The following is a 15159-nucleotide window of genomic DNA, read 5'->3' as shown; positions in this document are numbered from 1 at the left end:
ATTATTTTCTTATGTAATTTTTTCTTCCTACTCACAAGGAAGAAAAATTCTAATATTTTTATCTTGATTTTTATCTCAATGCACTATTTTTCTTCTTCTCTCTGCTGGTCACTCTAACAGTAAAAGTGAAGGCCATTTTAAAACCATACTTTTTAACAGAATCTTAATGTAACTAAAATGAAGACACAAATGTTCAGAATCTGAGTTTAGAATATTTAGAACCTATTCTCAAAACTTGACTCTCTCCAGTGTTCCTTGTCTCAGCAACATTCACACAATCTTACGTTTTGCAAAAGTCAAAAATCTAGGCATAGCCTTGATTTTCCTGACAATCAACCTCCCTCAGTAAACCATTCCCAAGTCCTGGTGCTTTGATTATTTAAATATATTTCTCAAATTGGTTCCCATCTTTACTGTTTCATAATCCATTGTCATACAGCTCACTAACATCTGAACAAAATCAATACAAAATAATTAAAAGTGTAGATTAATTAAGCAGTCTACAGAGATCTATTTCCTGCTCTGTCCTTCTTGTGGTCCATAGGGATAGGAATCTCAAGTTTCTTGACCATATAATGAAGCTAGTATAAGTAATATCAGAATTAACTTCATAAATTTATTTTTGGAGGTGCTTTTTAATTATTTCACTACAATTTCCCTATGTTTTTGTATTACCATCTTTCTTTCTAGAGTTTTAAAATATTACATCAAATTTGTCATAAGTTAAAAAGGAAAAAACACATTTTCTACTGAATAATATCACATTTAACTTAAAAATCATGAACTTTTTTGAATATCAAGAAATGAAGATATGGGAGTGGGGCCAGAGGGGAGGGGTCACATTGATCTGTAGGTCTCAATATAGTCCTGAAGTCTAAATAGGAAAATATCTGCCATAAACTATAGCAAAACTCTCACCTCAAAATAAAACACTCTGAAATGTGCACAGTTAAATGCATATTTAACAGCTTTACACTATCCATAAAGCCTGGATTTCAGAAATGACAAAGTAGTTTTACATTCAGAAAACAGGTTCTATGCTTGTTTATATCAACATGACAAAACTTGAAAACAATCACCCTGTGCAGAAAGAAGTCTGTTCCATTCTTAGCCCATCATGAAGACACCATTGTTGAAAACATAGACCCTGGGACATAGAGTAAATGCCAGCCAGAGATATTATCTGAATAAAGAAAATTCCAGTACCATTAGCTTTAACATTTCATTTGAATGGAGCACATGATTCAAGCTAAGAGTCTGAGTCAACCAAGGGCTCATGGGGTTGCTGGTAGCATTTATGGGTTAACTCCATAAACTTATTAAATCAAATAATCCATACAATGTGTTTGTTTTAGCACATCCTAAAAGCTACTAAATGTTGGTGTTGCTCTCATCATATTTATGGATTAATCAATGCATCATATTGATCAATATGTTTTCCAGAACTGTGCTATCCAATATGGTAACCATGAATCATGTGTAGCTATTGAGCACTTGAATTGTAAATAGTATCAATGAAGAAGACCTTTTGAGTGCAAAATTAACCCCAGCTTTCAATTTTTTACTATTAGAAAAGAATGTCAGGAAGAGAGAAGATGGTGATTCAGAGGACTGATACACTTCCTAACATTCTTCAGCACCACACTTACAAAGCAGGGACATTGCTCCACAGTAAGGTGGACAACTAAAGAAACTTAATAAAGTTAATATTGAATATAAAAGAAACCATAGGGATACATAAAGTCAGAAAGTTTGAACATAATATAATAAATAAAATATATTAGAGATGCACAAATTTGGTTACCAGCAATGGTAGCTGTGGCATCTGAGGGGAAGCAGGATTCAGGGAGAGTGATAAGATAACACTGAGAGCAGATAAAGAAATTTAAAAATTAAAGAAAAAATTGCCTTAAGGGAACCTTTACATTACAGAGTAATGCTGATACTTATAGACACAGAGTTGGTGGGGGAAGTGGTTCAGTGAAAGCCAATTGAAAATTGCTCATTCCATGAGCATGTAGTTCAGCAAGAAATAGGACTATTGGGGTGGAAAATGTTTCTTGATACAGAAAATTATGACAGACATGGAAACTGGTATCCATGCAACATGGGCCATCTATAAGTGCTGCACAGTGGTGAGCAGAGACAGGAGATCAGTAACTTATCAAGGAAGTTGCCAGCAGTCACCTATTATGATTCCCAGAATGTTCCTGAATCAGAGTGATTGACATAGGCACAAAGAAAATTGTCTGTGAACCACACAGGCTCCAGACACTAAGAGGAGAGATATCCTTTTGTTGCTGGTGCTCAAAAGAACTATTGGGAATACACCTTTAGGGACCACACAGGAGCATCTGTACTTTAGGGCTGATACCTAAATTCATATTTATAGCAGTGAATGTGAAATCTGTGGATTTTTAGTCTCTGTGCCCTAAAAGTGGATTTTACCAGATACCCTCAATATCCAGATGTCCTGCAGAGACCAGCATCCCCACAGCAATAGTGGGTGTAGATCAAATATCAAATACACACTAATAGTGCTTAAAGTTCAGTCAAGACTAAACGTGAACTTTTGGAACTTTCAATTTAGAACTCTGCATCATTGTAGTTACAGGAGTACACAAAAACCCCAAACCAACAACCAGGTCCCTCCTACTCATACATCAAAAACTGGAGAATTCCCAGAACAACAACAACAAAGATAACATCACACAAAAGGACACATATAACACAGAAAGGGAAATCAATCTTAACAGATGCACAAGTTCAAGACCTTAAAAAGCATGAGAAAACAGGCAAACAAGTATTTCCCCCAATTCACAATCCCCAACAAAGGATCTCACTTATATGGAAGTGGGTGAAATGTCAGAGAAAGACTCTAAAAAACTAAGTAGTAAACTAATTAGTAAAATATTCAGTGAAGATGGGCATGGTGGTGCATGCTTCTTAGCAACTTGGGAGGCTGAGGCAGGAGGATCACAAACTCAAAGCCAGCCTCAATGACTTAGTGAGGCCCTATACAACTTATCAAGACCCTGTGTCAGAATAAAACACACAAAGGGCTGGCGATGTGGCTTAGTGGTAAAGCACTCTTGGGTTAAATCCTCTGTAGGAAAAAAAAGAAATTTTAATGGGTTAAAATAAGATCTAAGCAATGAATTAAGAGAGCAAATAAAAGAGATTAAAGAAATAGAAATACTGAAATGAAACCAATCACGAAAGACAAAAAGAATCAAATTAAAAATTAACTTGAAAATATCACTAACAGTTTAAATTGTGCAGAAAACATACCTTTGGGCATCAAAGATAGAGTGTCAGGTCTTGACAACAGGATATATGAACTTGACTACTCAATATGGAATAAAGAAAAAAGAGGACCCTGAGCAAAATATACAATAAGTCTGGAACAGCATTACGTGAGCAAACCTTGGGTCACTGGAGTAGATGAGAACATGGAGATGTAGACTAAAGTCATCAAGAACATTTTTAATAAGATAGAAATGGAAAAATCTCCTCACATTAAAAATCAGGTAGATGTTAGCATACAGGAGGCATATAGCAGACAAAATAGTCCAGATCACAAAAGAAATTATCTAGAAACCCCAAAACAAACCCCAAAGCTCCCAAATAGATGAAAATTACTAAAAGAGTAAGAAGATAAATAAAAATAAAATCAGAATTAAATATAGCAAACAAACAAAAATAACAAGAAGTATTAAATATTTATCTATAAAAACACTGAATGCAAGTGGTCTCAACTCCCAATTAAAATATATAGATTAGCAGAGTAAATAAAATAGTAATATCAATCTATATGCTGTTTGCAAGATATTCATCTCATAAGCAAATACACCAACAGGATAAAAAGAAAGGTTATATAAATATACACACATATATTTCTCAAATGAAGTCCCAAAACAATCAGAAACACTTACTTTTGTATCTGACAAAGCATATTTCATGCAAGAATAAGTCAGAAGAGACACAGAAGGCCATTAAATTATGTAAAAAAAAATCTAAAAGAAGATATAGCAATAGTAAATGAATATGCTCCAGATATTAATTACCATAATGTCATTTTAAAAACACTACGGGACATTAAATCCCAAATTGACTCCAATATAATAATAGTAGAATATTTCAAAATACCCTTATCACAAAAATAGAAGTAATTCAAACGAATAATTAATGAATATCACTGATGTAAAAAAATATTAAAAATTAATTGGACCTAATGGACATCTACAGAAGATTCCATTCCCCCAAAAGCTGATTTACCTTCTCAGCAGCTCATGCACGCTTTCCCAAAGTAGACCATATTTTAGGTCACAATGTAAGTCTTAGCACTTACAAAAAAAATGATGAAATCCCATGCATCTTATCAGATCAAATGGAGTGAAACTAGAACTCAACAGTAGTAAAAATAATATAAATGACATAACACCTGGAGATTGAACAATAATCTTTTAAATGAAGAAAGGATCATAGAAAAATGAGAGAGAAATCAAGAAATTTTTGGAAAAAGTTAAAACAGAAATACAGAGTGTCAAAATCTCTGGGACAGTATGAAAGCAGTTCTAAGAGAAAACATTATACAATTAAGTGATAAATGAAAAAATAAGTAAGTATTTGCTCCACCTCAAGGCCTTAGAAAAGGAAGAACAAAGTAATTTCAAGATTAGCAGGACAGGGGCTGGGGATGTGGCTCAAGCAGTAGTATGCTCGCCTGGCATTCGTGCGGCCCAGGTTCGATCCTCAGCACCACATACAAAACAAAGATGTTTGTCTGCCAATAACTAAAAAATAAATATTAAAAAATTCTCTCTCTCTCTCTCTCTCTCTCTCTCCCTCTCTCACTCTCTCAAAAAAAAAAGATTAGCAGGACAGAAAATAATTAAGATGAGCAATAAATTTGAGGATAAATTAATTGATACAAAAGATCAATGCAAAAAATTATTGATTAAAAAAATAAGATGCATGATCCCTTAGCCAAAATAATGAGAGAGAGAGAGAGAGAGAGAGAGAGAGAGAGAGAGAGAACCCAAATTAAAAAAATTAGAGATGAAAAAGGAGATCTCATCATAGGCACTGCTGAAATTTAGAGGATCATTAGAAACTACTTTGAAAACTTGTACTCCAATAATTTGGAATATCAGGAAGACATTGCCAAACCAGGAAGACATTGCCCAAATTAAACCAGGAAGATGCAGAAAACCTAAACAGACCAATATCAAGTAATGAAATTCAAACAGCAGTTAAAAGCTTTCCAACAATAAAAAAACCCTGAACCAGATGGATTCTCCTCTGAGTTCTACCAGAGCTTTACAGAAGAAATAACACCAGTCTTTCTCAAATTATTTCATGAAATTCAAAGTGAGGGAGCACTCCCAAATACATTCTAGGAAGCCATTATAACCCTGACACTAAAACCATACAAAGACATATCAAGGAAAGAAAACTGCATACCAGTACCCCTAATGAACATAGATGCAAAAGCCCTTAATAAAATATTATCAAACCATTTTCAGACACACATCATGAAGATAATACTCCATGGTCAAGTGAGTTTAGAGATCATCATCTTTGCAACCAGAGATGCAAGGTTGGTTCAACATATGCAAATCAATAAGGGTAATTCATCTCTTAAATAGAATTTAGAACAAGAATCATATAAGCATGTCAATCGGTGCAGAAAAAAGGCTTCTGATAAAATCCAACACCCATGTTAAAAAAAAATTTTGAAGAAATTATAGGTAGAAGGCATTTACCTTAATGTTCTAAAGGGTATATATGACAAATACAAATCCAATATTGTGCTGACTAGAGAAAATTTAAAGTATTAAATCATGAACAAGACAAAGATGTCCACTCACCACTTCTATTCAATATATATCTCAAAACTCTAGCCATTGCAATCAGACAGGAGAAGGAAATTAAAGGGTACATGAGAACAAAGAAGAAGTCAAACTAACTCCGTTTTCTGGTGACATTATCTTATATCTAGAAAACCCAAAAACTCCACCAGAAGACTTCTAGATCTGATGAATGAATTCAGGTGAGTAGCAGCATAGAACATCAATACTCATAAGTTAATAGTTTTCCTATACTCCAATAAAAATTTTGCTGATAAAGAAATAAGAAAAACCATTCCTTTCACAATAATCTTGGAAAAAAATTCAAATACTTGAGAATTAAATTAACCAGGGAGGTGAAAGATATCTACAATGACAATTACAGAACACTGAAGGGAGAAACTTTGAGGAAGACACTAGAAGATGGAAAGACCTCCTATGTTCCTGAATACAGGAAATTAATATTGTCAAAGTGGCCACACTAACAAAGGCCATATATAGATACAATGCAACCCCCATCAAAATACCAATGACATTCTTTACAGAACTCGAACAAACAATCCTAAAATTCATTTGGAAGAATACAAGACCCAGAATAAAAACAATCCTGACCAAGAAGAGCAATGCAGGAAGCATAACAATACTTGATCTCGAATTATACTACAGAGACATAATGGTATTGGCATCAAAATAGAAATGAAGAACGAATGCAATAGAACAGAGGACCCAGAGGAAAACCCACACAGATAAAAGCATCTGATACTTGACAAAGGTGCCAAAAACTATGTTAGAGAAAACATTGCCATTTAAAAAAAGAGTGCTAGAAATACTGGATATCCATATGTGGAAGAATAAAATTAGATTCTTACATCTCACCCTGAACAAAAGTCAAATCAAAATGGATGAAGACTTAGGAATTAGACCAGAAACTTTGTGAGTGCTAGAGAAAACAAGGTCAACACATAAACATATAAATAACATATAAATGCAGGCACTTTCTTCTTAACCAAGACCCTAGAAGCTCAAGAATTAAAACCAAGAGTCGATAATTGAATGGCATCAAATTGAAAAGCTTCTGCACAGCAAAGGAAATGATTAAGTACATGAAGAGGGAGAGAGTATACAAAATGGGAGAAAATCTCTGCCAACTTCTCCTCTGACAGGAGATTAATATCCATAATGTAAAAAGAAATCAAATAACTCTCTCTCTCTCTATATATATATATATATGAATTCATATATATGTATATTAATTCATATGTGTGTGTGTGTATATGTATATCCCAATAAATAAATGGTAAAAGAACTAACAGGCATTTCTCAGAGGAGGAAACATAAATGTCAGTAAATATATGACCACAGAAATGCTCAACATCTCTAGCAATCAGGAAAATGCCTGAGATTTCATCTCACTCCAGCCAGAATGGTAATGATCAAGAATACAAATAATAATAAATGCTGGCGAGGATGTCGGGGAGACTGTACACTCATACATTGTTGATGGAAGTGCAAATCTGTTCAACCCCTTTGGAAAACAGAATGGATATTCCTCAAACAACTAGAAAGAGGATCACCATATGATCCATGTATTCCACTCCTTAGTATTTATCCCAAAGAACTTAAAACAACATACTATATTGATACAGTCACATTTATGTTTATAGTAGCACAATTCACAATCACCAATTATAGAACCAGCCCAGATGCTCATCAATAGATCAATGGATTACGAAAATGTGATATATATCACACAATGGAGCTTATTTATCCAAAAAGAATAATGAAATTATAGCTTTTGCTGGTAAGTAGGTAAAACTAGATAATATCATGATAAGTGAAATAAACTAGACTCAGAAAATCAAGGGTCAAATGTTTACTCTCACATATAAAAGCTAAAGCAAAATATTCAGTTTTAACCTTAATTGAAAATTTTTCTTTAATTTGGTGGTTCTGTTGTCATGGTAAGTAGGTATTGGTTTTTAATTTCCTTGTAATCATATTTTTCTTTTTGAAAATCATGAGTTTTCCCTTGTCTTCAATAATCTTAAAAGTTACTGTAATATAATATTTTCCTCCTCTTATTGCTCTTTTCAGTTCTTTGTCTTTCTAATCTGAAGTTATACATCATTCATTAACTGAAACAATTGGCAATTTTTTTCTTTAAATATTTTCTCCTAATATGTATCTTTTTTTTCTGTTCCTAGATGGATATTGCAAGTTTTATTACTCCATATATTTTGACTTCTGTATTTCCTTCTTTCTATCTCTTTATTCCCTATTAATTCATTTTGAGAGACTCCTTTAATCTTACCTTCCAGCTCAGTAAATCATTCTTCAATATATTCAGTAAGTTCTCTTCAGTGGCAATAAGTAAATAGAAAATGAAATGGAAAATATATGCCATTGTGATAACAACAAAAATTGTCAATTGCAGAGAAGTTAATCTATGAAAAATTGCCTGAGAGGTTTATAGAATTCTCTTTAAAATTCTATTAAAAGATATCAAAGCATAGATAAATGAATGGACAGATCTAATATATTCATGAATCTAAGGAACAGAATTTGAAGAGTTTTAATTGCCCTCAATTGAATTTATAAATTCATTGATATTCCAATCAACACCAAAGTTAGATTTTGAGAGAAACATGACAAATTAATTCCAAATTTTAAACAGAAAGATACATTTTCATGAATCACTAAAATGATTTTCCAAAAGTATAAAAAGGAAATGCATTTTATTAGATATTATGACAAACACAGCAGCACATGCTAAGACTGTTGGTTTGGTACTCATTTGAGGATAGACTAATTGACTGAAAGAATGGAAGAATAAGAATTGAAGCAGGCTACTTGTTAATTGATAAGATATGTCACCTAACTTCAGGGAAATGATAGAAATTTTCATAAACAAGACTAGCAAATTGATTTACCATGCAAATAAAAACAAAATTAAACTTCTAGTACATACCATTACAGAATAATTAACTCTAAATGGAAGAAGACAACATAGAAAAGTAACATTAGTTCCAAAGATGATATTCACTGCAACAAGATATAGAAGCTCAAATCATAAGATAAAAGCTTACATAATTTCATTTTTGACTAATAAAAGAATTGTACAACGTAAGTAAGGACTTTTATTTAATAATGGTCACTCGTGCAGATTTGTTTCCTGAAAAGTAGATCATGAAGACATAAATCAATCAATGAGGGATTTATTATGGAGGGTTCTTGAGATCAAGGCCTGAGGGAGAAAAATAGGATTTTTTTTTAAAGGGAGAAGCAGTGCTGTGAATAGGCTGGGTCTAGATCTCCCTGCACTAATGAGGTCTGGGTGCAGGCTGTCCTGGGAAGGGAAAGTGAATGTGGGCAAGGCAATTATCTCTGGCCAGTCATTCCCTAATGTCAGATGATTGTTCCAGTTTGTCTTCAAGGATCTTTCCTCACAACTGGGGAATAAGCCCTGTGTTCTTGAACCTAGGTCTATGTAATATACCACAGGGTCCACTTCAGTCACTACATTGAGATGAAAGTGACAACTTGGAGTTGAATACTTACAATGAAAAAAAATACTAAACACTAATCTGATGACTTCCATAAAACCTTTAAAATACCACAGAAGAGAAAATAACAGAAGGGAAAATATAATGATTAGTAAGAACGTAGTTATCTAAATTTCACTAATAACAAAGATTATTTTTTGGTTTTGAGGATAATCACATGCAAAGAAATAAGTATTTTTGAAGGTGTTAATGTAGTAACTGGTTTGAGTTTTACTTGGCTCTACATAAAGAAATAGAAGCAACTGTCTGCCCACGTTGGACAGCCACAAATCTAGACCTACAATCTTTAAGAAAAAAATATGAAATGAATCTCACTCTCATTTCTGCTTTCTACCTGAAGGAATTTCTCTATTTTTAGCATAAGGAAATAGAACATAGAGAATAGAAGTCCGGTTTGGCAGAGAAAACAAACTTGAATTTAGGACTGTTGAAATATCTAGGACTTGAGAGGGGCAAAATAATGAAGTGGAGTCTTTCATGGGAAAGAGGCCCCTAAAATCCACATAATTGTTCACTCAAGTTCTTTGCCAATTTCTAAGCTGCTCATGTTTAGAATGAGATTCCGGATGGAACAGTAAAAATAACTAACTACAATGCTAAAAGATGAATAGAAATTGCAGAAGTAGAATGGTAATGGAGTTAAGTTTAGGCCCAGGTAGAAAGAAGAGACTTCAGTGAAAAGAATATATCCAAATAAAATCACAGAAGAAAGACACGGCAGGGATGAGAACTATGCTCTAGGAACAAAAGCTACGTCCTAGATGTAGTTTTATAATTAAAATAGATGTATCCTAACAAAGTTTAACACCAAATTTGAAAGATCCAAGGGATCTGCCACTAATTTGAATGCCAACGGGAACAAAACTCATATTCTGATAAATTAAACCTAGAGCCTTCACACATATTATCCATAATGTTCAGATATATATAAAGAAGCAGGTGAGGAAAATGAGGAGAAAAACTATCCATAAAAAGCAGTCATTGATATTATCTAGATATTTCAATTATCTGACAAAACCTTTGAGATAATAATGTTTAATGTGGAGGAAAAAATAAACAAAAATAATAAAATTCCTTACATATTTTATAAGTACTTATATACTATTGGAATGCTTAAGAAGAATCTAATGGACTCAGTGGAGGACAAAGTTAATTATCAACTGAAATGACTACAGTAAGTACTAGAGTGGATACAAGGGAAAAAAAAGAAATATAAGGAAAATAAAGGACCTTTTATTGGGCATTGAAAATAGCATGGCAAAAACTGAGAAATACACTGAAAACCAGTTAGAAATCAGAGAGAGAGGAGAGGAGAGGAGGGGAAGGAAGAGGAGGGGAGGGGAGGGGAGGAGAGGGCTGTGTATAGTGTCTCTTTAATGATGGGGACTATATTTTTGGTTGAAAGTTAATGTGCTGCAATATATATGCTAATATTTTCTGTTTTTTCCTTGAATCAATTCTATTAGTACATACTTTTCTATTATTGTTTTTCATTTCATCTATGTTTTCAAAATATTAGCCAAGAATTATTTGTGACATTTTACTTAAGTAAAAATATACAGCTATTATACATGTCTGCTCTTTGGCATTCTAAGGTTGACATGTCCCTTAACTCATTTTTATTAAAATTACTGAAATTAATCTATTCCATGTTTTTCAAAATTTGTTTATTTTTTAACAATATTTATTTTTTTTTCTTTATTTTGTTTGTATTAATATCATGGCCTTTTTTAAAAACCTTTTTTCCACTTTGTTGCCATTTCTTCCATTTCATCCTAAATTTTAGTTGACTAATTTTAAATCTATCTTGTAATTTACTGAAATTAAGGCAATATTTCTCACAGTTCTTTTAACTATATCCTATAAGATATGATATGTGGTACCTTCAATTATTCTTTCTTAATATTTCATAATGTCCATTGCAAAAGTACTTTTATAATTTAAATAATTTTTAAAGGATTTGTTGATTTCCACATGGATTTTTGACATTATTAATTTATTTTTAATTTACTGTGATTTTTTTCCCCAAGAGATAAAGTTAAGGCCAATCATAGAATCTCCTTCATGATGGTCACCAGATTCAAGGTATACAGCTTTTTAAGAGAAGAGGATTATTGAAATAAGCAAGGGTGCCTACTGCTGTGACTAGTCCCAAGACCATGGCTGACATCTATCACCTTCTCCTTCACTACCTACTTTACATTGGCTCATCCTTGGCCATCTTTTGGCTGTTCTGAAGGGCTTGCTTATAAGAGAGACTTGGAATTTGACTCCTAGTTGTCTAAACTCTTAGTTTCCTTTTCTTTGTGTGGCAACCATCTTACAATATGGACCTGTATGATCCATATCTACCAGTGTTTATGCTCCAGTACAGTATACTAATGAATTGAGTAAGATTTTACCTATTTGACTGATAGAATATAGTAATGCATGACTTTCTTTTTTTTATTTTTTTTATTTTTTTTTATTGGTTGTTCACAAAATTACAAAGCTCTTGATATATCATATTTCATACATTAGATTGAAGTGGGTTATGAACTCCCAATTTTACCCCAAATGCAGATTGCAGAATCACGTCGGTTACACATCCACAATTTTACATAATGCCCAATTAGTAATTGTTGTATTCTGCTACCTTTCCTATCCCCTACTATCCCCCCTTCCCTCCCCTCCCATCTTCTCTCTCTACCCCATCTACTGTAATTCATTACTCTCCTTGTTTATTTTCCCATTCCCCTCACAACCTCTTATATGTAATTTTGGGCTGGGGATGTGGCTCAGCGGTAGCGCGCTCGCCTGGCATGCGTGAGGCCTGGGTTCGATCCTCAGCACTACATACCAACAAAGATGTTGTGTCCGCCGAGAACTAAAAGTAATGCATGACTTTCAAGGCTAAGGTACAAAAAACATTGCAGCTTCTGCCTTAGTCTCCTTTAATAGTCAATCTGGTTCTCTGAGCCATCATCAAAGCCATGCAATTACCCTGAGAGTGATAAGCTCAAGAGATCTAATTCACAGGCCCTGAAACACTTGAGTCCCTGATACATAATGAGAGATGCATAAGCAGTCTCCAAGTGTTTCAGCTCCCATGCATTCAAATCCTCATGACCTCAATTAGCTCATAAAGATATGTCAGTTGAGCTCTACCCACATTAAAAATCAATGAACAAAATAATTTTTGTTCTGAGTCACAAAATTGTACACATAAACACATATATGCATCTATCTATCTATCTATCTAATCATCTATCATCTATTCATATTTTGTAGCCATGGTCACTTTAGTTATCCATTTACAGTTATCACAGGTAGAAAAGCTTATAAATTCATTATGTTCTATGGGGTATCTTCCACATTCTCAATGTATAAGAGCTGTGACCTGTTCTGACAATTAGGGTTGAATACCCCACCAATAATGTAAATTTTTCTTTGTTTACTGATCCACCAGCATGAAGACTAACATTAGTTTCATTTGGTTTAGCATCAACATATAACATCAATTTGTCTTTGCACCAGCCTAAGTTCTTCTGTGTTAACTGACTGTTAGAAATACCATAGAGGCTAAAGGTATAAATTGAGATAGAAGTGTTGATGTAACCGAGGTAAGTGATATGGAAATCTCAGTCATGTGTCTGTCTAATTTACTAGTGTTCCTGGAGATGCTCAAGCTGAAAAGAGAATGTTATTCCTGCATTTGCCTGATCAAGAAATGATGGATCTGACAATACACAGCTCAGAAAAGGAAACTCCATTGCACAGGCACTTAGCATCCCAGGGTAAAGCTATTAGTCTTTAATAGGACTCTAGAGTGGCAAGAATGTTTATTTGCATTGAGATAAGTTCTTTCTTTTATTTTCCTGAAAAATCCTAGAAGCTTCTCAGAGACTCAAGGTAACATTTTTTCCTATAACTAGCTTTACCTCCATCAATTATGTTGGGTCATAAGCCCCAAATTGCTAAGCAGTTCAGGCTTGAATAATCATGAGACTAAAGCCTCAAATCTTAGGAAGCTTATCTCCAATCTCTGACATCTGTGTCTTTCTAGGATGTCTTCTATACTTTCCTTTTTCTGCTCAGCATATCCAACAATCACAATTTCATCAATGTGCTGGTTGATTGTTGGTTCTATTGTGGATTGTCAATATGATCATACATTATCATTATTATTAATATTGTCAGGATGATCAAGATACCTGCATTCTCTGCTATGACAATGAAATAGTGGCCCTAAAATAGAGAGAAAATATATTCTGCAGTTCTTGCCATGGAATAAAAACTAAACTTTGTCCTGTTCATTGAAGAGAATTGGAAATATATATATATATAATATAATATAATTTTATAATATAAAATATATAATATATATAATATAATATAATTTTATAATATATAATATAATATAATTTTTTTCTAGATCAGTAGTCCTATAAAAAGTGCCAAAGCCTGTGTTAATCTACTGTCACTTAACCAAGGGGTAGCCCCAATAACAGCTTTTGTGGCAGATTGTATAATATAGCAACTGTGAAGCTGCAACTGAGATTGCCACTTAGATAAACTTATAGTAATAATACTGTCATCTACCAAGACCCATTTCATTTATGCAGGTTACATCTAGGTGAAGCAAATGGAAATATGATGTGAACCATCACTTCTTTATTCATTATGTCTTTGATGCTATTATTGGTACTAATGTCAGCAGTTCTTTCCATGATAGTGCATTACTTATTTATAATTTCCTCAAGTTGGGAGTGTGGTTTCTGCAGCTTCCACTTGCCTCTTTATGTCCTAATGCCCTTTATTCCACAGGCCATAATATATGTGTTGTGTCAGGTGATAAATATTTGTCTTTCAAGCATACACATGGGAACTAAGGAAATAACCATAGATTGGTAGCAAATATATTTGAATGCACTTGAACAGGACTTAGGCCAAACTCAACTTTTTCTCTCATTTACCCAGAGAAGTGCAGTGGTGTTTCAGATCCCATGAAATCAGTGTCAACTCAGGCCTCTATATAACTATCCTAGACTTGCCTGCATTTTTCCATTCCAGTGTTTGGTTACCCTGGAAATGGTTCTAGATCTCTTTGGACAATAATTGAGGTCATATTTGACTGTATACACTTCAGGTGGAATTGCAGGCTTTTTTCTCAAAGTGATCATGCTCTTTAATCAATCAGCTCTAAACTGAAGAACCTACCTATATCTGAAAATTGGATTAAGAGGCACAATTTTCAGTTTTCACAGTTTTTGTCAATTTGTTGATTGATTGATTGATTGATTGATTGATTGTGGTACTGGGGATTGAACCCAGAAGCACTTTACCCCTGAGCTACATTTCCAGCCACTGCTTGTTGTTTATACTCATAATAGCTGCCATTCTGACTGGAGTAAGATGAAATCTTAGAGTGGTTTTGATTTGCATTTCTCTAATTGCTCATGATGATGAACATTATTTCATATGTTTGTTGATTGATTGTATTTTCTCTTCTGAGAAGTGTCTGTTAATGTCCTTGGCCCATTTATTGATTGGGTTATTTGTATTTTTGGTGCTTAGTTTTTTGAGTTCTTTATATACCCTACAGATGAGTGTTTTATCTGATGTGTGAGGGGTAAAAATTTTTTCCCAAGATGTAGGCCCTCTATTCACCTCACAGATTGTTTCCTTTGCTGAGAAGAAACTTTTAGTTTGATTCCATCCCATTTATTGATTCTTGATTTTATTTCTTGGGCTATAGGAGTCTT

Source organism: Ictidomys tridecemlineatus, chromosome 1 (assembly GCF_052094955.1).
Source record: "Ictidomys tridecemlineatus isolate mIctTri1 chromosome 1, mIctTri1.hap1, whole genome shotgun sequence".
Lineage (NCBI taxonomy): Eukaryota > Metazoa > Chordata > Mammalia > Rodentia > Sciuridae > Ictidomys > Ictidomys tridecemlineatus.
The sequence above is the reverse complement of the archived record's forward strand: the minus strand, read 5'-3'. Positions refer to the sequence as shown.